Genomic DNA, 24,745 nt, shown 5'->3' with positions numbered 1-24,745 from the left:
ACAACCCTGACTCTCCTGGAAGGCATTCTAATTCCACACTTAAAACACAGCCTGCCAGCTCAGTAAGAACTAGGAGCTTCTGCCTGACGCATAGATTCAGAGGAGACACCAGAAATTCCATTATTATATTTGACTATGATGAGACTGCATTCACACCCCCTTCCAATATATTATCTCTGGATATTCAGGGACAGGTCTATGTACTCAATTTTGTGAAGGCTGTAATACTGGTTAACAGGTGTGACAGTCAGATGAAGCCTGAGAATGAAAATATCCCTACCCTTAAATGGGAGTTTTCTCATAGCTAGCTTTGACCCGAGCACATATTCAACAAACCTAAGTTCAGTTGCTCTCCCTCTCCACCTCCCACGGTAATATCCTTGTTAAGTGACTATGAGGTTACAACACTACCCTCCCCCCCAACCCCGGCCCCCACCATGAATAGGACACATTACTCAGTGGGTTATTTCGTTTAAGTGTAATAACTCATCTCTCAGAACAATACTATTATTTTCAAAAGTATTTTCAAAAGTATTATTTTAAAAAGACAATAAGCTCAAAATGCAGTCACTTCTGCTAAGATCCACCTCTACAAACTAAAATTTAAAATCTTACTTAATTTCAATTCCAATTCCCTCTGGAATTTCCTTGTCCGCACTAGTGAGGTCCTCCATATGATAAACTTTCCATCTGTAGAGGCAGGAGGGCACAGAGCAGGATCTCTATGATCCGAGGCAGATGGGTAAAGGAGAGTTCTGGAGCCCCCCCTAGCTTTTCAGGCTTTTATTGAGATGTTATCAAGTACATGCAGGCAGGAGGGGGGTGAGGGGGGGTTGCCGAGAGGCTGGCAGGCCTCCCACCCCTGAGCGAATCTTCACTCTTTTCTGGGCTTTCTGGGGTTCTCTCAAGGTCTCATTCTCTCTTTTCTGCCTCTCTTTCATTCTGCTAGTTCTCCATGTTGCCACCCTTATAAGCCCAGTCTCATTCTAGGTGTACCTATGGCCACACCCCACTCCAAGTGCCGGCCATCAGGCATGCATTTAAGACCGCAGGGATCCATCACTAATGCTAATGTGGGAGGGCTGAAGTAAATAATTACTTACCCTACACCATCCCCTTACCTTAAGTGAAGATAACCTTGCCCAAAGCAATCCTTCTCTTTAAAGCTAATAATCTCCTTGCTACACCCCTCTATAAAAAAACCTTTCAGGTCCTTTGAGCAACTTTTGATTTGCTAGCCCCTGAACACCTTGTTAAAGTCCACCAAATCTGCAAATATATTCCTATTGAGATAGGAAAGGACCCATCCTGAACAAGGACAAGGCGAGACTCAAGAACAGAACTTTGCTCTTCTCACAGGCAGGTAAACAAGTTGTACAATATGCCATAAATTGTACAGATGCCATAAATTTCCTTGACCCACTGCTTTCATTACCAGCCTTTCCCCAGCCTGTGCATTCCTAAGCCATCTTTTTATAGCTTACCAAGTTTACAACTACAGAAAAAAGTAGTTTCAAACCCTGAGACCAGACGCATTCAAACAAGCTGCGGGTAAGCCAGCCTCCATGAGATGTTCACCGAGCCCTGCACAACCACCAAGCTGTAGCTGATCGGCATTCGCAATTAGCAATAATGGACCACAACTGGGCCTCCCTAGTGGCGCGAGGCGTTAAGACACAACCTATGAAGCTATCACGCCACTGCAGCACCTTAGATCCCCGTCCAGAGAGATACCCACATGGCACAGCAGACCTGTCCTGCTTGCCCACTGCTCCCTTCAGCAGTGGTTTCAGTAGATCCGCCTGTTCAGTTCCCCATTCTGCCTCTGGTGAATCCTCTCAACCCCCCCCCCCCCCACACACACACACCCCTCTGGCCTGTACCCCAGTTCTTTTTTTTAATTTTTTATTTTTAATTTTTTTAAACAATATTTACTTTCCCCACCCCCTCAGGTTGAGTTCCCATAGTGTACCCAGTTCTTGTATGCATAAATAAATCTTTTTAAAAAAATAATGGACCACACCTGGATGGACAAATGGACCTGCCTTCTCAGCCAACAATGTTTAGAACCTTTGTTCTCAAATCCCAACCCTAAACCTAGGTAGACCCCTAGCTCTGGCACCTGAGGGTGTCACTCATGCCCAGAAATGTTTCCCCAGAGTCCTGATTTCTTGCTCTTACGCTAATCAATAAAGGCTGACTCCATGCCTGTCCTCACCAGGGTCTGTGGAGTCCTCTATTCAATTTTGAAAGGTCATAAAAGCCCTTTCCCAGGCTTGGAGGCAGGGCCCCTCAGGCCGCCCCACCCCTTCCCAGAGGAGCTGCAGCCTGGCTGGGTTCACTCCCAACTTCTCCCGGTGTTTACACTGTTGTCCATCTGGAGAAGCCCTTTCCCGCTCCCTTGTCCTGCGGCACTATGATTTTTTTTCCTTTAATCTATGACCCTGACTCTAGTTTGGGTCACTCCCATCGTGCCTGACTGGTGTGGGCAGAGTCCGAACTCACCCGTCTCTCTGGCTCCAGAGTTCGGACTCTAAAAGAAACCCATAGCCTCGTTTTCTGGCACGCTCCCCTACCCGTTACAAAACAACTCACCCGGCCTCCCCCGCCCCGGCCGCTTCCCCCCGCGGGCTCTGCCACGTGGCCCCGCGCCCGGGACCCACCGCCACAGCCCGCCCCGTCCTCCTCGCAGGGGGGAGCAGAGGCTCCGGCTTTGGCCACCCACCCAGAGACACGTTCCCAAGTTCGAGTCCCGCCCGGAGGATGACGAACTTCCTGCGCCCCGTCCCCGGGCACAAGCCCACCCCCCCCACGCTGTTCCTCAGGACACACAGACGCCCCGTCACCGCAGATGCACCGACCGTCCTCACGCCGAGCAGCGGCTCCCGCAGCCCCTCTCCTCGCGACCCCGCGACTCGCGAGCCCGGGGGCGGGGCCGGGGCGGCGCATGCGCAGATAGGGCCCAGGCGGCCCAGGGCGCTGCGCCGCAAGCCAGCGTCAAGCAAACTACGTTTCCCGAGGAGGCCCGCTCCGCTCCCGGCGCTGCGTCACAGCGTTTCCGCTGTTGTGATTGCGATTTGTTGTCCTTGACCTCTGCTCGGGTTGTGTCGCGACCCGCAGGTTTAGGGGTCACCCTTGAAGTTTACCGCGGAATGACCGTGTCATCCTCCATCCAATTCCCCTGGAATCAAGCTCATCATCATCTCTAAGGGATAGTAATTCTAGATACTTTTCTAAGATTTTACTGAGTTCTGAATAATTACCAGTTTCTAATAAAAGATTACTGATGCTGATTCATTATCTTTTGGGGAAAATGTAGCAACAATACTTGGTTCAATTCATAATAATCAATCAATAAAAGTTCATCAATTAATTATCAAAAAAAAAACTGTCAAAGGCGTTAAAGACAATTGGGGAAACTTGAATATGCTGTGGGGTCTCCTTAATTGTAAAATAATGTTGAAATCATACACGAAAATGTGCTGGTTTTGGAAAGATGCACAGTGAAGTACTTAAAATTGAAACTAAATCCTTGTAAGTTTATTTCACATTTTCAGGAGGAGCAATGAGACAAATCAAACCTGGATAAATGTTACATTGAGGAAACTAAAAGCAGGAGGATATCAATGTTCCTTTCAAATTCAAAGCTGCATAAAGAATTTAAGGGACATAGAGTTATCGCTTAGAAACAATGTGAAATGGGAATAATTAAAAGTGGAGAAGGGCAGTACTAAATGGGAAAAAAATAGTTCTCATATATCAACCTAAATTGTGTCTGGTTCAACCAGTTCTCTGATTAAGGAAGATTTAAAGGGAAAAGATGAGGGGGATGACAGAATTTAAAATATTTACCAAGAAATAGGGCCGGTTATAGATTATACTTCTTACAGTTCATTAATTCTAGTCAAAATAGTCTTGGTTGCCAGGGCAAAGGGGGAAATTTTATCTTTTTACAGTTCAGAGAGAAGTTTGTGCTAGGCAGGGAACCAGTTTCTGCGTGCCAGCACATATTTTTCAAATGTAAAATGTGCAGTGAGATGAAGGCTCCAGCACAAGATAAAGTCAGTTCATTAAATCTCCAACATCCGTTTTTACATTATAGAACAATTTTCCTGCCATGATACAGGTCCAGGGAAAAATAAAAATGAGAAGGTAGCACTTGTCAGAGCTGGTCTTCTGGGCAGTGGGCCAGAGAATCTTCAATACCTTAGTATGAAGGTACTAACGCACACACAAGCATATTATATATACATATATTGGTAACTTATCTAGGAAATTCTACTCTTTGCACATCTCATGTCTGGGATGTTAAGATTCTAAACCTACTCAACCATGGGCCCAGGCCTGGAAGTGTTGAGAGGAGCAGCCAGCCACCAGCCCTATACCCAGGAAAATACCCTCCTCTTCCAAGTAATGCACTGTAGGTTTTGATGAAGCAAACCTTGCAAAACTGGAGCCTGAGGAGGGTGTTCACAACCCAGTGTGCCTGCCACCGTGTCTCCCTACCCATTCTTCCCACCTGCCTCCCTCTTCAGATCTGAGCGTGAAACATCAAAAGCAAAGACAGGTGGCAATGGTATTCACTTACTGAACATTTACCATGTGTCAGAAATAGTTCTAGATACTTGATATTTCTGTCCATTTTATCTTTTTTTTAAAGATTTATTTTATTTATACAAGAGCTGGGGTACAGGGCAAAGGCATGGGAGGGTGAGAGGATTCACCAGAGACAGAGCAGGGAGCAGAACAGGGAGACAGACTGAAAGCACTGCTGAGGGGAGCAGCAGGCAAGACAGGAAAGGGCTACCAACAGCTTCACAGTGCTGCGCTCAAAACACTGCACGACCGGAGAGGCCCTGTCCATTTTATCTTATCATCCATCCAAGATGGCTACCATCTTCATGATTTCCATCAAGACAAATCCCTTGGGAATGTGAACTACTACAAATGTATCTACCATATGACTCTGAATTCTACTCCTAGGAATCTACCCAAATGACACAAAAACACTAATTCAAAAGGAAAGCTGCACTCCAATGTTTATTGCAGCACTGTTTACTATAACTAAGATATGGAGACAACCTAAATGCCCCACAACAGAAGAATGGATCAAAAAGATGTGGTATACAATGGAATATTACTCAGCATTCAAAAAAGATAAACACATGCAATTTGCAGCAACATGGATGGTGCTGGAAGGGATCATGCTCAGCGAAATAAGCCAGAAAGAAAAAGAAAAATTCTGGATGATCTCACTCATAGCAGGAATCTAGAAAACCTAAATAAGGGACCAAGAAAAAGAATAACTATAAGAAAGAAAGAAAAAACATAAGAAAGAAAAAAATCAAAATCAACAAACAACTATGAACCAGAGACACTCTTGGGGAGAAGGGGCGGGGAAAGGAGGGATTGGGTCAAAATCGGGGTTGCAATTGTATGGGAATATAAAAATAAATAAAAAAGAAATTAGCATCAAAAATAATAAAATACTGGGGAATACATTTTAAAAAGATGTGGTATATAAACACAATAGATCAAAATATACACAAGTAATCAAAATAGAGAAACTCATGCCATTCAAAGCAACATGGATGGAGCTGGAAGGGATTTTGTTCAAATAAGTCAGAAGGAAAAAGTAAAATATGGCATGATATCACTGATAGGAGGAATATAGGGAAACTGAACAAAGGGTAAAAAAAAAAAAAGACAAAACTTGCAGGCAACTATAGACCTGAGGTTTACAGCATGGGAGGTGGGATGGAGAGGGGTCAAAACAGAGGAGGGACGAGCACAAGGGACCATGACAATGATTCACAGGTGATGTGGTGGTAGGAGACTTATGGGGACTATACCTGAGGGGAGAAATCAAGTACTGATGAAATGAACAATGATGTTCCCTTGGGATAGCAACAGTTTTATTTCTTTCTCTTTGATCAATATGCCCTATGTTTCCTTTTCTTACTTTATTATATGACTAGAACTTGCAGTATTTATATTGAGTAAGAGTGACAAGAATAGACAAGATTGCCTTATTCCAATCTTAGAGGGAAAGCATTAAATCTTCCCTCATTAAATATGTTACCTGTAGATTTTCTTGAATGATGTTCATCAATTTAAGGAAATGTCCACCTTTTTCCTATTTTATTAAGAAAAGCTTTTATTATGAATAGATGATGTGTTGTCAAATGTGAGTTCTCCATCAGCTGATATAGTCATATAATTTTTAGCCTAATACTACAGTGTATAACATCGATAGATAATTTCAAATAATGCTTTGCATTCCTGGAATAAAGCCCACTTGGTCATGGTGCATATTTTTTCTATATTTATGCATTAAATTGACTTGTAGTCTTCATGTCTTACACCGCCTTTCTCTGGTTTGGGGTACTATTTTTTTTCTGAAATAAAAGTTACTGAATTAGTCATAATTCTTCCCTAAGCATTTGGTAAAATATTCCAGTGAAACCATCTATGATGCACCACAGATGTATTATTTCAATACTAAAACTAAACTTTTTTTAAAGATATATTTTATTTATACAAGAGCCGGGGTACAGGCCAGATGCACAGTAGGGTGAGAGGATTCACCAGAGACAGAGCGAGGAACAGAACAGACAGACTGACGAAACACATTGCTGAGGGGAGCAGCGGGCGAGACCGGAGAGGTCTGCTCACCACGTAGGTTGCTCCGAGGCCGGCAGGGATGGAACTGGCAATGCAGAGGCTGCAGACAGCACTGCGCTCCTGCACAGAGAGACCTGCACCACCAGAGAGACCCTAAAACTAAACTCTTTAGAGTCAAATTATCTGTCTATAATTATTGGATAGATATAAACACATTGCTGAATATAATTTTTTCCTGCTCAAAAATTCATGGTTATAAATGACAATGACATACTGTGAAGAAATGGCCTTTATAAGTGTTCAGCTACTCTTTCCTAGTTTTCTCTTACTCCCATTACTATAGATGAGATGTTACAATGTAACTGTTTCTTAGTAAATAAGACATTCAGCTAATTGCTTCTACTGTGTTAGAGCCTCCGCGAAGCTAAATTCAACAGTAGAGTTTAGCATGAAAAATTATGATTTTAATACTTGATTATTGGGAAATTAAGAAAACAATTACATTGAAAATTGCACTGAAATGAATAAATAATAGGGATAAATAATAGGAATAAATCTGTCCAACATTCATAGGTGAATCCCTACACATGTGTCCCACAATTATTCAAAGAGAAGGCTGATGTATTTAATGCATCTCATTTCACCAGTGGAGTGAAATCTTTTTATCGCAACTGTAATTTGCTTTAGATTTGGGGCAGTGTTGTAACTATAACAGATTAATACTTTTCTTGATAAGTCAGCTTTCATTATGTATGAGTGCCCCCAAAACACGTTACTATCAATTTGGAAAAAAACTGATGTAATAAGTCAATCTTTACTACCTTCCCAAGTATTCACTCAGAGAAAAGTCACCCTGAATTTAAGGAAATTGAATTTAATAAAATAAAGAGCAATTTCAATGGCGTTACCCTAGTTAAGAGAAATGATTCAGGAGAGAAAACTTTGGATCAAATGCCATATATCAGAGAATATCACAGAATTCACAGGAATGAAAATTCTTGAATGTGGAAAATAACTTCAGCCGCAACTTACCCATTACAGCAAATCAGAGAAATCACACAATGGTGACACCTTGATATAATAATACATATAGTATAATTTTAAGTTCTTGGTCAGCCTTCAAGATACATCAGAGAACTCCCAGAAAGCAAAAACACTATAATTGTAATAAGTGTCAAAAATCCTTCTCTAGGAAGTTGGACCTATATTAAATCAAAAAACTCACATAGGTGAGAAAACTATGAATGTAATGAATGTGGGAAAGTTATTTCACTTGAATCTGGCAGTAAATGTACTAGTAGTACATCAAAGAACACACATGAGGAAGAAGCCCTATAAATATAATTGAATGGGGGAACATTTCAGGCAGAAGTCACATTAAGGTGTTCCTAAACCCCTCACACAGGGGAGAAACCCTACGAATATGATGAATGAGGGAGAGCATTCACCTCCATCTCCTATCTTAGCCTACTTCTCAGAAGTCACATAGGCAAGAAACTCTTGCAATGTGATGCATATGGGCAAATATGAAGCTAGAAGTCAAACCTTGAAAGACATCAGAAAATTCACATGGGGAGGAATCCTATGAATGTGATGAATGACAGAAAACGTGTAGTCACAACAAACACCTCTATGTACATCAGAATATTCACAGAGGAATGAGTGTGAGAGAGCTGTCACCTCCATACCATATCTAAGAATCCATCATATAAGTCATAGAGGGGAAAGCCCCTATAAGTGATAAATGTGCAAAAACTTGCCTCTGGTGGGCCTCTCTGGTGGCGCAAGGGGTTAAGCACAGCACTGTGAACGACATGGCGCAGCAGACCTCTCCTGTCCCATCCGCTGCTCCCCTCAGCAGTGTATTTCAGTCAATATGCCTGTTCTGTTCTCCACTCTGTGCCTGGTGAATCCTCTTACCCCCTGCATCTCTGGCCTGTACCCCAGTTCTTGTATGCATAAATAAATGTATCTTAAAAAAATTCCTCAGGAAATCATACCTCAGTGAATGTCAGAGAAGTCGTACAGGGGAGAAAACATAAATGTGATGAAACTCAGCTTAAGGTTAACCCTTTGAGATCATCAGAGAATACACACAGGGGAGAAACCCTATAAATGTGATGAATGTGTGAAAACCTTCAGTGAAAAATGGTATCTCCATATAAAACAGAGAAATCATACAGTAGAAAAACTTTGTAATGTGTGCAAACTAACAACCAGCTATCAAGCCTTGGAATACATTAGTGAAGTCAGAATGGAAGAAACCCTGTAAATGTGGTAACTATGAAAAGTTTTCAGGCAGAAATTGCATTCAGTTATCATCAGAAGTCACACTGTGAAAATACCCTATAACATAATGAATGTGGGGAAACTTTACTTTGTAAATCAGACAACACATTGTATCGGAGAATGCATGAGGGGGGAAATATTTGAATATTACTGAAGTGAAAATTGTTTATTTTGCAGACTCCCTGCTGAGATAAAACTGAGGGCAGTATTGGGTAGTATGTTACTCGCACCTCTGTCATATCCAGGAATAACCAGAGTCCACTCTGCAGAAGAGAGTGGAGGAGAGGAGAGAGTTTGTGGGAGATGGAAATTAGGACAAGAGACCCTCACCTCCTGGCACTCTGTCTCTGGCCCTCAAATGGATTCCTATCATTTACGTCTCACCTGTAAAACTTCTCTGATGTCTGCTTTATTATTCCTTGAAAGAAATACCTGAACCCAAGGTTGTAGAGTGACTTTGCTGAAGTAAAACAATAAATTTGCACAAAAACCTGGAAAAGACTTACCCTCCTCTCTAGTTCAATTTTTTAGTAGAAAAGGAAGTTGTAACCCTTTCCCAAAGTGAAAGAAGACTCATGGAAAAGAAAGAGTTCCAAGGTACTCACCTGGGACAGGGGATGGGAGACGATATCCCTGACTTTGCTGACTTTAGATTCCACTTCCATCCATGACATTCACCTGAGAGTAGAGGGCTGTGGCTACAGGCTCTGCCCTGACATTGTAGCTCATTGTAATCCACTCATTACCTAGAAACGCCTCATTACCTAGAAATGCCCAAATCTTCTCATCTCATTTTTCACTACCCCTTCTTTTCAAGTGAGACCCTATGTATGAGGTTGTGCTATGTGAACTCTAGAGATCCAGTAACAACAGCAGCAGGAACAGGAACAGCAGGGAATCCACCACATATCCCAGGGAACTACACACCTTCTGGATATTTGGCCACCTGAGCTAAGTGAACTAAGTTTTTGAGGCTTCCAGTACATCTCCAACTTTACTAGGGTAAAATTTCCTTGGTATTATCCTCCTTCCTATTCAGAAATGACAGAAGCTTTGGGTTTGTTTTTTGTTTTTTTAATGACTGGTATTAACTCTGGTTCTCTCCATGAACACTCCTGTGTCCAACATAGGACCACCGTCGCATCCTCATCTTCAAGTGTTCTCATGTCAGTAAAATGAAAGCCCAGCCCCTCAGGATGAATGTGCCGTGGATGCAGAGGGCAGACCTCTCCAACTTGGGAAGGGCACCTCAATAATGGGCCAAGCTTCACTTTTGGGAAACACCCCAACTCTGCACAAGGATCTCCGTGCTGATGGAAATCATCTGAGGATGGTATCCATTTTAAATGGTATCTGAGAAGATAAAATGAACAGAAATAGCAACTATACAAAACTATTTCTTTTTTTTTTAAGATTTATTTATTTATACAAGAACTGGGGTACAGGCCAGATGTGCCAGAGGGTGAAAAGATTCACCAGAGACAGAGCAGGGAACAGAACAGGCAGACTGCTGAGGGGAGCAGCAGGCGAGACAGGAGAGGTCTGTGGTTATCTCACAAGCCGGCCATGATCTAACATATCTCACCAGCTGGCCGGGATCTAACCGGCGCTGCAGAGGCCATGGACAGCTTCACAGCACGGAGCTCAACTGCCTGCACCACCAGGGGAGGACCTATCTAAAACTATTTCTAAAACAACATATAGATTCAGTTCCACTTCCACCTGTCTGTTTTGATATTTCATGTGCCAGAGCTGCAGAGGGAGGCAAGTTGGAGGAGTAAAGAGGGAGACCCAGTGACAGACTGGAATGATAGTTTGCAATCTTCCAAAGCTCCTGTCGTACAGGGCCTGCTTCATTTATGGCTGCAGTGCATTACTTAAAAGATCTTTTCCTGAATCTTGGGGTGGCAAACACCCCACCAGTACTCCCAGGCCAGGCTCTGTCCAGGATAAGCCACGACTCTTGTGCTATCAGGAGTGAGATGGACAGAGCTTCTAATATCCCGTAGGAGTTCATTATAAAACATATTTTCTTGTAATTGCCTACAAACATTTGAAATCTGGTAAGTTGTTTTATTTGAGAGCTTGGGATTATTGCTACTTTAACCCAAAATTCTATCTCCTGCCTGTAGGCCCGGTCTTTGTCATGACATTCTCACTTTCACTTCTCCTTGGGCCGGTATTGCAGGAAAATTACTTAATGGTGTAAAACCATATGCTGGTGCTTTATCAACTAGCTTCATCTTGTGCATGAAATTCCATCTTGTTGAATTTTTTTTTTACGTTTATGGAGGAGGGGGAATGACAGGTTCAAATCTACAAAACACTGGAGCAGATTAATCCCCCACCAGCTTTGAAAGTCCTTGATTCTATGACTTGGAAGTAGCTTACAAAAATATAGTTATACCTAGTTACTGATGACCATTCAAGGTATTATCACACTTGAGAGACTCTCACCTAAAATGTGCCACAATTTTGATGTATATGGACATGAACAAAAGTCCACACCAAACTGAAAAATAGGACTCAATAAGTATTTGCACTAAGACTGTCTCTGATTGAGTTTTTGTTCATACTGGTTTATTTTTTAAAGATTTTTTTCAATTTTTTTTTAATCCCATGAACCATTTTCCTAAGCCTCAGGAAACTCATTGTATTAATGTCAGTTTTTCAAAGTATGTTGTCTCATGGAATCATACACTACATAATTGTCCATTATATGACTTTGTTTCTGGTTTGCTTTACTACACATAATTCCCTGGAACTTCATTTCCAATTTATAACAGAGTATTCCACAATATGGATGTATATACCACATCTTTATGCAATTCTCTATCAGTGGGCACTTGGATTTCCATTTTCTAGATATTACAAATAGTGCTGCCACTAACATTGTAGAGCATAGTTTTGTTTTTTTTTTTCATTTTTCAGAATCATCAGTTTTTAATTTTTTAATATTTTATTTTATATAATTCTTACATTATATTTCATCTTTGTACAATGTATGCATTTTTATTTTGGTTATATTCCCCACACAATTGCACCCCCCCCTTATGTTGACTCTAGTTTTTCCTCTCCCTGCCTCTCCCTGATCCCCTCCGACCCATAGTGTGTTTCTGGTTTATAGTTGCTTGTTGATTTTGATTATTACTTTGCATTGATTAGTCTTTTTCCTGGTCTTTTATTTAGGTTTTCTAAATTCCTGCTATGAGTGATACCATCCGGTATTTTTCTTTTTCTTTCTGGCTTATTTCGCTGAGCATGATCCCTTCTAGCTCCATCCATGTTGCTGCAAACTGCATGCGTTTATTTTTTTTGATTGCTGAGTAATATTCTGTTGTGTATGTACCACATCTTCGTGATCCAGTTCCTCTCCAAAGACATCCTTATAATTGATGTCAAGGAACACAACATCAGTATTTTCTTCTATATTATTTTGGAAGTCTTATATCTAGATCTTTAATACATTTGGTAACCACAGTGGTTACCAAAGAGAAAGTGGCAAGAATGTAGGTGGGAAGGGTAGAGGGTATCAATGTAATAATGGAAACTGGTAGTGTGTGAAGTGAAGCTTGTACATCAGAGGTAAAAACACCCCTGAAATGTATATATTATTATCAATTAATAATTAATTTGAAAAGGATATCCACTCAAAAAATGCTTTTCAACTACAGTAACAATTGATTAGGGAAATGATCAGAAAAACTAAAATTTGTGAGTAAAAGCTTGAGGACTAAGAGGATATATATTGATATATTAATATATTGATGCATAAAAATCTATTTTATATAAATATACATGTATATATAATAGATACATACAGCCTGAATGTAATTCCTTGCATGTCTTTTTTTGTGAAGAAACATGAGGTAGGGCATTAACCAAATTATACAATTCAATCTGTTAATAATGATTAATATGTTGATAATGATTACTATCATTAATAATGATTAATGTACTGAGAAATCCTCAAAACAACTTTTGTGTTGCTACAACAGGGACGCAACCTAAACACAGCCCTTAGGAAACATCAGACAAATCCTCTTATTGTGTGATTAATGAAAGTTGTGGTTAATAGCAGATCTGTTAACAAGAGCTTCTCCCATGTGGTGAATCTGACACACAACTTGGCAGTTTTCATAGAGATCATATTCATTTTTCCTTAAGTTGAAGGATGTAAAGAATGTATCAGTGCTTGGTATATCAAAATCTGTAATGGCTCAGCAGAGAACACATTTCCTGTTACAAAACACAAAGGGTTAGAGGATAATTGTTCATCACAGAAACTCTTGAACCCTGATTCCTTCCATGCGGTACTCCTCCGTCTTCAATGCAGGGACAACAGAAAATACATAGCATGAAAGCATCTGTCCTGCTATCACCTAAACCTGTATCTAAAAGCTAGTGATCCGATCTCATTTGAATGACAGTGTTTGCACTAGTTATGGCTCTAGGGACAGAAGGAAATGGTTATTGAAGAACATATGTAGAGCTAGGGTCTCTCTTTTATTATTATGAGTTGGCTGCTGTAAGGATTTCCCAAACCCAATACTTTCTAAGTTTTCTCTCATTCAGTTGATAAATGATATTCTCTGCTGCTCTATGCATTGTGGGTTGTACTGAGAAAGGTTGCTTTTGGTTGAAGGTATCAACATTGATTACATTCTAAATTTTACAACGTGAATTCTCTACTCAGTGAGATTCAATTTTAGACAAAAATCATTAATTTTTTTTTTCAGTATTTCTCTACATGGAAGTTTACTGATGGTTGAATTCCTACACAATCTTTTCTATATTCATTACCTTCAGTGTTTCTTTCACTCAGAGGATTACACAAGGTAAGAACTAAACTTCTTAGTTACTGAATGACTGTCTTTATACATTCAATGGTTTCCTTCCAGTAAGATGTTGCCAATAGATGTCCTCCCAAAATTCACCTCAAAACAAAATCACCAATGTTCTTGGATTTGGAGATGGGGGACTTTTGAAGACACATGACTGGGATCAGTGCCCTTATAACGGAAATCTCTTGCTCCTTCCTCCATGAGAGCAAACAGTTAAAAAGACAGCCTTCACAGCAGCAGTGAGTGAGTGCTGATGAGACAACAAATTGGCCAGAGCCATGATCTTGGACTTTCCACCTTCCAGCACTATGTGTTATGTATATATTTTCTTTAAAGATTTATTTATTTATGCATACAAGAGCTGGGGTACAGGCCAGAGGTGTGTGTGGGGCGGGCGTGAGAGGATTCACCAGAGACAGAGTGGGAAACAGAACAGGCAGACTGACCGAAGTACACTGCTGAGGGGAGCAGTGGGAAAGCCAGGAGAGGTCTGCTGCGCCGAGTTATGTACATATTTAAGCAAGCAAGGTCGACATTTTCTTTTTTTTTTTTTAATTTTTTTATTACTGTTTTATCTTTTTTTTTTTTTAAAGATTTATTTGTTTATACAAGCACTGGGTACAGTCAGAAGCGCGGGAGGGTGAGAGAATTCACCAGAGCCAGGGCAGGGAGCAGAGCAGGCAGGACTGAAGTACACTGCTAAGGGGAGCAGCGGGCGGCAGGAGAGGTCTGCGCGCCTTGTGGGACCCTCCTCCGGAGGCCAGGGAGCAGCCGGGGATCGAACTGGTGCTGCAGAGGCTGCAGGCAGCTTCGCAACCCAGCGCTCAACCGCTGCGCCACCGGGGAAGCCCAAGGTCGACATTTTCTTAGCCCTAACTTGTGGCTGAAATTACTCTACCTTCATCTTGACAGTTGCCAAACATCAAATACTCTGATCATCTCTAAGCTATTATTACTGGCTAAAAGTATTCCAAGATCCATGACATTTACAGGGTTGTTCATATACTGATTACTGGTATAATACAAAACTTGATGTCAGTATAAAGGTTTTAAATTTTTTCCATTATTAGTTACTACCAAATTTCATTTCCTGTGAGTTCTGATGCTGAGGTTTCACTACTGACAGAAACCTTGCCTACATTCATCACATATGAAGTTTCTCATCTCCATGACGAAGCACAGGGTATAAATCTCCCTTCATGAAGGTGTTTCCCATCATATCTCCCTTAGGAAGAAGAGAAAACAAAATCACTGGAGAAGGCATCAACTACTATCTGTTTAAAGAACTCTTATTCTAATAACTTCATCTGCTGTTGGTTCCCTTGAACATACATTTGACAAAACTTACCAACTCTAGAAGCTGAAAACCTTTTTCCTTTGTCATGCCACTTCTCACAACTATATTGCCCTTTTCAGAAAATGGGATAGAAGCTTCAGTCAGAACACTTCTTTGATCTCTTTTCTGTGACATCTTCTCTTATATGAAAAAGAACACCTCTTCGCTATTACCTTCCAATTTGCATGGCCACATTCGAACCTGAGAGAAAATCTGTGTTCCACTACTTGTGTTTTTGCATTTGAAATCTCTTTGAATTCTCACACAAGTTTACCATTGTTCTCAAGGATAAGACTAATTGCTAAAAATGTAATTCACTAAACTATCCTATGTGGACAGTCTAAAGTGGTTTCTTAGAATGAAACTGCAAAACAAACATTTTCCACATAAGTAACATAGTTGTTTCTTTATGCAATCTCTGATGCACTGTGATGTCTGATTCCAAAGGAAATTTTTCCCGCATTCATTAACACCCATTGGGTTGTTTGCAGTGTCAGTTCTCTGATATCCACTGAGCTATGATTTCATACCAAAAGCTTTTCATATTCACCATTTTAATATTTACCATTGGGTTTCTCCCCACAGTGATTTCACTGATGTATTCCAAGGCTTGACAGCTTACAAATATTTCAATCATTTCTCCCATGTGAATTTTCTAATGTCCATTGAGGTATTTCATGCTGAAAGTTTACGGGGACTCTCACTATGTGAGTTTTCTGGTGTTTTCTAAGCATTGTTTTCAGGCTAAAAGTTTTCCTGCATTCATTACACTCACATGGTTTCTTACTTGTGTGAATTCTCTGATGTTCACTGAGGTATGATTTCTGCTGAGAAGCTTTCCCACATTCATCACATCTGTAGGATTTCTCCCCTGTGTGAGTTCTGTGATGTATTCTGAGGCTTGATCTCAGGCTGAAAGTTTTACCACATTCATTACATCTATAGGGCTTATCCCCAGTATGAATTCACTTGTGTCCATTTAGGTGGGATTTCTGACTAAATATTTTACCACAATCACCACATTGATAGGATTTCTCTCCTATATGAATTCTCTGATGTATTCCAAGTTTTGACTTCAGGCTGAAAGTTTTCCCACATTCATTGCATTTATAGGGTTTTCCTCCTGTATGACTTCTCCAGTGTTCCCTAAGGTTTGCCTTCCGTCTGGAAGTTTTTCCACATTCATCACATTTGTAGGATTTCTCCCATCTGTACCCTAAAATGTACAGTGAGGTGTGATTTTATTCTAAATGTTTTGCCACATACATCACATTTGTAGGATTTCCCCCCAGTGTGACTTCTGTGATGTTAAGGTTTAATTTTTTTTTCTAAAAATTTTCCCACATTCATCACATTTATAGGGTTTCTCCCCTGTGTGAGTAGTACTATGTTCCCCAAGAGTTGATCTCAGGCTGAATGTTTTACCACATTGATCACATTTATAAGATTTGCTCCCTGGGTGACTTCTCTGATGTATTCTAATGCTTGTCTTCAGGCTGGAAGCTTTCCCACATTCAGGACATTCATAGAGTTTCTCTCCTATGTGAGTTCTCTGATGTTCTCTAAGATTTCCTTTCTGTCTGAATGTTTTCCCACATTCATCACATTTATAGGGTTTTTCCCCTGTATGAATTCTCTGGCGTACACAGAGATGTGACCTCTGTCTGAATGCATTCCCACAGTCATAACATTTATAGGGTTTCTCCCCTGTATGAGTTGTTTGTTCTTCAACAACTGGCTTAAGGATGAAAGTTTTTCCACATTCATCACATTTATAAGGTTGCTCCCATGAGTGACTCTTCTGATGAATTTCAAGGCTTGACTTCAGGTTGAAAGTTTTCCCACACTCATCACATTGATAAAGTTTCTCTCCAGTGTGAATTATCTGATGTTTTCTAAGGCCTGACTTATGACTGTTTTCCCACATTTATCACGCTGATATGACTTCTCTGATGTATTCTAAGATATTTCACAGAGATGAAAGCCCTCCCACATTCATTTCATTGATAAGGTTTCTCCTCTAACTGAATTCTCCACTGCAGTGTTATTTGTGGTTAAATGCTTTCCCACATTCAGCACACTGATAGGATTTTGTCCCTATGTGAGTTCTCTGATGTCTTATAAGGTTTGATTTCTAGTTGAAGGTTTCCCCACAGTCATCACATACACAGCTTCTCATCTGTGTGAGTTGTCTCGTGTTTTCAAAGGATTCCCTTCTAGCTGAATGTTTTCCCACATTCATCACACTTATAGGGCTTCTCCCCAGTATGTATAGTCTGATGTCTTCCCAGGCTTGATTTGTGACTGAAAGCTTTTCCACATTCATCACATTTATAGCATTTCTCCCCTGTGTGAACTCTCTGATGTATATGGAGATATGAAATGGAGATGACATTGATAGGGTTTCTCCCCTGTGTGAGTTCTCTAATGTCCACTGAGGTGTGACTTCCACTTGAAAGTTTTCCCACATAAATGACATTGGTAGGGTTTCTCTCCTGCATGAGTTCTCTGATAGACTGTTACGAATGATTTAAAGGAAAAAGTTTCCTCATTGCATTCATAGGTTTTCTCGCCTATAGGAGTTATTTGATGTAAAACAAAGGACAACCTCCTAGAGAATAATTTTTGACACTCATTACACTCATTTTGCTTACTGGGAATTCTCTGTTGTCTATTTAAGGCCGAATGAATACTGAAAGTTGCCCTGTGTGTGTTTTTAGCTCAAGATGTCTCCATTGTGTGAGTTCTCTGATTTAGTATAATGGTTAAATTGTGGCTGAGGTTATTTTCACATTCAAGAGCTTTCATTCCTGTGTGAGATGTATGATATCCTCTGGAATGCAGTATTTGACCAGCAGTTTTCTCTCTTATATCAGTTCTCTTATTTGGAGTAACACTTCCATTGAAATTGCTCCATATTTTGCTACATTCATCTTCCTTAAATTCAGTTAGTCTTCTCTATGTGAATTCCTTGAGAGAAAATAAGTGTTTATTTATTATTCAGATTGCTTCCAAATTTATAGTAACATCATTATGGGAGGTGGGGATGGGCACTTTTACATGTATTTTCAAAGCAGCATTATCCCAAATAGTATTAACACATTGGTTATAGTCAAAACACTGTCCCAAAGTACAAACATCTTATACAAAAAATATGCATTTAAAATTTTATTGTAGGGTCCTCCCCAGTGGTGCAGCGGTTGAGTGCTGGGTTGCAAAGCTGCCCACAGCCTCTGCAGTGCTAGTTCGATCCCCGCCACCGGGTGAGGGTCCCACATGGCACGCAGACCTCTCCTGCCGCCCACTGCTCCCCTCAGCAGTATATTTCATCAGTCTGCCCGTTCTGCTCTCCACTCTTACACTGGTGAATTCTCTCACCCTCCTGTGCTTCTGACTGTACCCAGTGCTTGTATAAATAAATAAATAAATCTTTAAAAAAATAATAATAATAAAATAAAATTTTATTGTAATCAAAAGATTTGCTCTCTCATTTATGGGATTGAAATGAGATTCATTAAACTTTTCCTCATTGTCTGAGTAATTATGGAAGTCAATGAGTAGACAGACATTTAGGCCCCATAGTGTCTCATAGTTTTCTGAATGGAGAGGGTGCAGATTAAAAGGCTTCCCTGAATCTTTTCTTGATTTGCAATCAAAGTTTTGTCATTGCAGAATATACAATTAAAGAAATATTTGTCTTGCTTTTCCTGGCTCTTCAGTAAGAGAATGAGTTGGCATTCTTTTAAAAATGAGAATGTTAAAAATTCCTTAAGAAAGGGTAGAATTATCTTCTATGTAAAAGCCACTATATACACATGCCTTTGTATATATTTGACTTGTTTTTTGCTGTTTCTTACAATATCTTAGTTCCACATATATATTATATATATTATTATATTATATATAATTATATTATATATTATACTATATATTATAGAATATATATTATAGAATATATTCTATACTATATATATTATATTCACTTTCCATGGGAGGTGGCAGTGGGATAGAGGGGAAGGGATGGAGATGGGAGAATTGTTGTACTAGATGAAGGAATATCCTAGAAAAAGAATACTGTAGCCATTTGGAATTTTAAGATATAATTTTAAAACTTGAGAAAAGAAGCAGGTATAAAGAAAAGGAACAAAGAATTAGGAATATAAGTGTTTTCAGAGTTGGATCCTAGAAATGGAAAATCTGAGAATGAGATGAATTTAATGATCAGGAAAAAAAGATCAATGATTGTGGGTGGGAGGAGGGGAAGACCACAGGAAAAGGGTTTACATTTAGGATATTTTTAGAATCTAGGTTCTTAAACTATCAAAGGATAGTAGTAGATAACAATGATAGGATACCCATCAAGTTACATGCTTCCAGTTGGAGGTACCATTTTTCTCTGAACACATCAACACCAAAAGTTTATGAGACCATATATTCCTCATGTTTAAAGAAAAAATCATTTAGCCCAACCTCTAAATATCCTGGATATCAGTCATAGGAACACAAATGCCCAGAAAGACTAGAGGAAAATATTTTTTTTAAAAAGATTTATTTATTTACTTATACAAGCACTAGGTACAGTCAGAAGCATGGGAGGGTGAGAGAATTCCCCAGAGCCAGAGCGGGAACAGAACAGTTAGACTAATGAAATACACTGCTGAGGGGAGCAGTGGGTGCGGCAGGAGAGGTCTGCGTACCATGTGGGATCCTTGCCGATGGCCAGGGATTGAACCTGCTCTGCAGAGGCTGTGGGCAGCTTTGCAGCCCAGCACTCAACTGCTGCACCACCAGGGGAGGCCCAGAAAATCTATCTTTCCACCTAGTTTGGGCTCACTGCTCTATCTGGTTTCTAGTTCTTTGGGTTATATTAGTGTTGTTGGAAAGTAAGTCCTTTTTGATCATCAAATGATCTTTTTTAATATGCTTATACATGTTTTTGAAATGAGTTTCAACCCAGTCCCATATTTCACAACCCTCTTTTCAGCAATTTTGGTATCTACCAATTGTGAGAACTTTGGGCATCATATGTTTCACCCTGCTCTCATAAATTATGGAAATATCCTTTAATATATTGTGTCTATTTGACTACTACCCTTTTGCCACCCAAACTCTATGCAGTATTGTCAGGGCTTTACAAAAGCCTAACATGATCTGAAGCAATCAGCGCCTGTGCTGGTGGTAAGAAGAGGAGGGCAGATGGGGAGGGGGAGGTACAGAGGAAGATAAAAGAGTTTAGAGATATCTATCTAAAAAAGAAAGTTTTCACATCACCTGCATAATAATTTCAGGTGTTCAAAATGGCATTAGAAAAATCTGTAAGTCCACAGTGTCTTTCTGTAATACTCTTACTAGGCTATTCCACACACCCTCCCCCCCCAACCCCACCAATAGATCAGCTCCAAAAACAACCTTGTATACACATTTTTTCTGAATTTACCCTGTATATCTCTTTGCTATACTTATAGATATATCATTCAGGGCTAACCTATTTACATAAACTCTCTATTCCAATCTCTGTGGCTTCAAGTGTGCTTTGAATTTGCAAGTCTCTACAATCTAATCTACATCTCTAATATTCCAAAGTTTTCGATGGTTATTGCATGCATGCATATTTCAGTCATAATCAGAACAAGGATGGAAGGGCCCACCTATAATGCTGGTAATTGACAGGCTGAATCAGGCACAAAACAGTTACTAATAAATATGTATTAGATTCATGTCTTCAAATAGGATTATTTAAATCTTCTGGAGCGGGCCTCCCTGTGGCACAGCAGGTTGAGTGCAGTGCTGTGAAGCTGTCCACAGCCTCTGCAGCATAGTTCGATTCCCAGCCAGGTAGGGAGATTCCCACATGGTGCGGCAGACCTCTCCTGTCTTGCCCACTGCTCTCCTCAGTAGTGTATTTCGGTCATTCTGCCTGTTCTGCTTCCTGCTCCGTCTCTGGTGAATTCTCTCACCCTCCCGCGCCTCTGGCCTGTACCCCAGTGCTTGTATAAAATAAATAAATCTTTTAAAAAAAATAAATAAATCTTCTGGAGCAAGGTCAAAATTCTTCAGTAAAGAGTTTATGGTTAGGGCCTCCCCTGGTGGTGCAGGGGGTTGAGCACAGCGCTGTGAAGCTATCCACAGCATCTCCAGCACTGGTTTGATCCCGGCCAGCTGGCGAGGGTCCCACATGGCGCAGCAGACCTCTCCTGTCTTGCCCGCTGCTCCCCTCATCAGTGTATTTCGTCAGTCTGCCTGTTCTGTTCCCCGCTCTGTCTCTGTGAATCTTCTCACTTCTCTGTGAATCTTCTCACTCTCCCGCCCATTGGCCTGTACCCCGGTTCTTGTATAAATAAATAAATCTTTAAAAAAAAAAAAGAAAATGGGTACATTCACTTTGGAAACATCTGGTAGCCTATTATAAACTACCATAAGAACAATGATACTTTGGAATATTTACATAGAAGAAATGAAAAATCTTTGTAGCCCAAATAGAAAACAACCTATATGACTATCAAATGGTATGTAAGTAACAAGCAACAGATTATGACAAGATGCATGCAAGGGAATGCTATTATAATAAAAGGAATAATGATATACATAAAAACATGCATGAACTTTAAAATCTAAGAAAAAGCATCAAAAAAAGAGTAAATAATGTATGAGGTAAATAAAATTTTGGAAAGACAAAAATATTGATATATGAAGTAGTTGTAGTTCAGTGGTTGAAGGGGTTAGGAAGAAGGAAGGGTGAGAATAATGACTGCAAACAGCTACAAGGAAATTCTGAGTTGACAAATATTTTATATCGTTATTAAGGTAGCAGTAACTGCCTATAAACATTTTTGAAACTCATCAAATTACACACTAAAAATTACTGACTTCTTTTTTCTGTTATATAGAAATTTAAAGTTTTAGAAAGAGAGAAGAAAAAATCACATTCTACAGAGAGAAACATGGAAAGGGCTGCTCACCCACTGAGACCAGGTGGCTGTAGTTCTCCAGCATCACGTCTCTGTACAGGGTCCTCTGCACAGGATCCATGTACTGCCACTCATCCTGGGTGAACTCCACAGTCACGTCCTTGAATGACACTGATGCCAGTAAAGCACATTTTCAATTCATTCAGAAACAGGTGATGTGGAAAATACCTTTGAGAACTCATACCATGTTTACTATTGAGAATGTAAAACAAAGTTGTATAATGGCTATATCACTGTGTTACACTTTGGGGGTACGCACATCATTGATACAAATACTATTCTTATGCTCTAATGTATTTGTATATAAGTTATATACATAGACTGTCAGTGAAATACTACTGTAAAGTTTATCATCTTTTTTTTGGATAGTTTTTATGACTATGCTTTCGGTAATCTTTTCTTATTACACAATGCACTGTCCTGAGCATTCTCTAGGTACATACATCCAGTTGGAGGTACGTGCTAGGGAAACAGTACGTGCTAGGGAAACAGTAACTGTGATCAGACTTGTTCAGAAATCATGCTCTAGAAGAAGAGTTGGGAAAATCTTAGCCAGAGAAACAAATGAGAACAATTTTTGGAACTTAATGGCATTATGCCTACTGATAAGTCAGACATGAAAGACCAATATATGACCTTTCTCATCTGTGGGGCCTAAAACAAAACACACTAAGCTCACAGAAACAGAGATCAAATTAGTAGTTCTTGTGGGTAGGGAATGGGTAAGCAAACACCTGAGGGTTTTGCTTTTTTTGTTTTTAAAAGGAAAAAAATTGAATTAAAGAAAAGAAAGATAGCCTGCACTAAAGTAGAGCTATGGGAATTATGAATGGGAAAATAGTCCCTATCAATGAAAGGAACACAACTTGAATCATTATTTTTCTGTACATTTCTGCATAAAGAAGCTGCTGGAGCAACTGGATAAATGCTGATGCATAAGTCAGTCCAGAGGTGGGAAAAAAGAGGCAAGATGATTGACATCACAAATAAACAAGTGCTGGCCAATCAAAGTCAGTCTCCTAGATACTATCTTTAGTAAGAGATTTCATGTGGGGAGTAGATGAACCCCTGGTTTTGTTTTTCAAAATTCCGCTTCAGTAAGACATGACAAAGAGGCTATAAAAATGCATATGATATTCCAGATAAGATGATGGGAGAGGGCCACCAGGAAACCCTCTCAGAACAGATTAAATCAATCTTCTGTAGGGCCCTCGTAATCACAGCTGGTAGATGAGGAAGGCAGATGTTTGCTGTAAGAAGCAGACAACTGGGCAAGCATATTCACAGCAGAAGAAAACCATTAAGAAATGGAGAACTGACCATTCTGGAAAAGTAGATGAATAAGTACATCTAAACAAGGATTGTTCTGTGTTCTTCCAGATAAATGAGGTAATGCTGGGAATTTTCTCCACAGGGATGTGGTATGAGTGATATGCAGTTCTATAAATGCACATCTGTCTCATCTTTTTTGCAGTTTATGAAAGTATTAATACAGTTTTAATAAGTAAATACTTTTAGATTATAAAGCTGTAAGTTCATCTTTATATAATTAAAGCAAAGAACTCTGAAGCAGAAAGACAAAAATACTAATACTTTCCACCACATTCCTAGCATAGAACTCCTAAATCCCTTATAAACTCCTAACTGATGAGAGCACTAGGAGCATCTTTTATTCTAATTTGGAAACTGGACGGTCTATATGGGGGTTGGTAACCAGAAATCTCAAGCCATAATTAAAGACTCCAAAACTTTAGTTCCATTTCTCTAGAGGGGAAAGGAACTGGAGATAGGAATAATAACTGATCAACCCTATGTGATGAATCCTCCATAAAAATCCCAAAGATCTGGACCAGTGTGAAATGAGAAGAACCCCCTAGACTGATCAAACCCTATGCATCCCCACATACCCATGTCCAGCACCCACACAGCTGCCAGCATGCCCAAGAGAAAGGCTGAAGGAGATTCTGAAGGGGATAAGGCCAAGGTGAAAGACCAGGCACAGAGAAGATCCACAAGGTTATGTGCTAAATGTGCTCCTCCAAAGGCAGAGTCCAAGCTTAAAAAGGCCCCTCAAAGTAGGAAGAGAAGTTACCCAAAGGGGGAAAAGGGTAAAGATGATGCTGACAAGGAAGGGAATAATCCTGACAAATAGAGAGATGCCAAAACAGATTCAGCACAGAAAGCTGAAAGGCTGGAGATGCCAAATGAAGTGGGTACATTTTTGTTAACTGTGTGCTTCTGGTGACTGTAAAGTTGAAATACTATCTTTTTTAAGATTTTATTTATGTATGCATACAAGAATTAGGGTACAGGCCAGAGATGTGGGGGGTGAGAGGATTCACCAGAGACAGAGTGGGAAACAGAAGAGGCAGGTCTACTGAAATACACTGCTGAGGGGAGCAGTGGACGAGTCAGGAGAGGTCTGCCACACCATGTGGGTAGCTGCCTGGCAGGGGATAAAACTCATGTTGCAGTGGCTGTGGATAGCTTCATAGGTTGCATCTTAACCCCTTGCATCACCAGGGAGGCCCGAAATACTATCTTTTATCAAGTTCTATAAAAATACAGAAATTTGGGCCTCTGATGGCAAAGGGGTTAAAGTCTCAGCACAATCAAGCTATCGCCAGCCACTGCAACATGAGTTCAATCCCTGGCCAGGAAGCTAACCCACAGGGCACAGCAGA

This window comes from Talpa europaea (assembly GCF_964194135.1).
Source record: "Talpa europaea genome assembly, chromosome: 7".
In the NCBI taxonomy this organism is placed as follows: Eukaryota; Metazoa; Chordata; class Mammalia; order Eulipotyphla; family Talpidae; genus Talpa; species Talpa europaea.
This window is presented reverse-complemented; position numbering follows the sequence as displayed.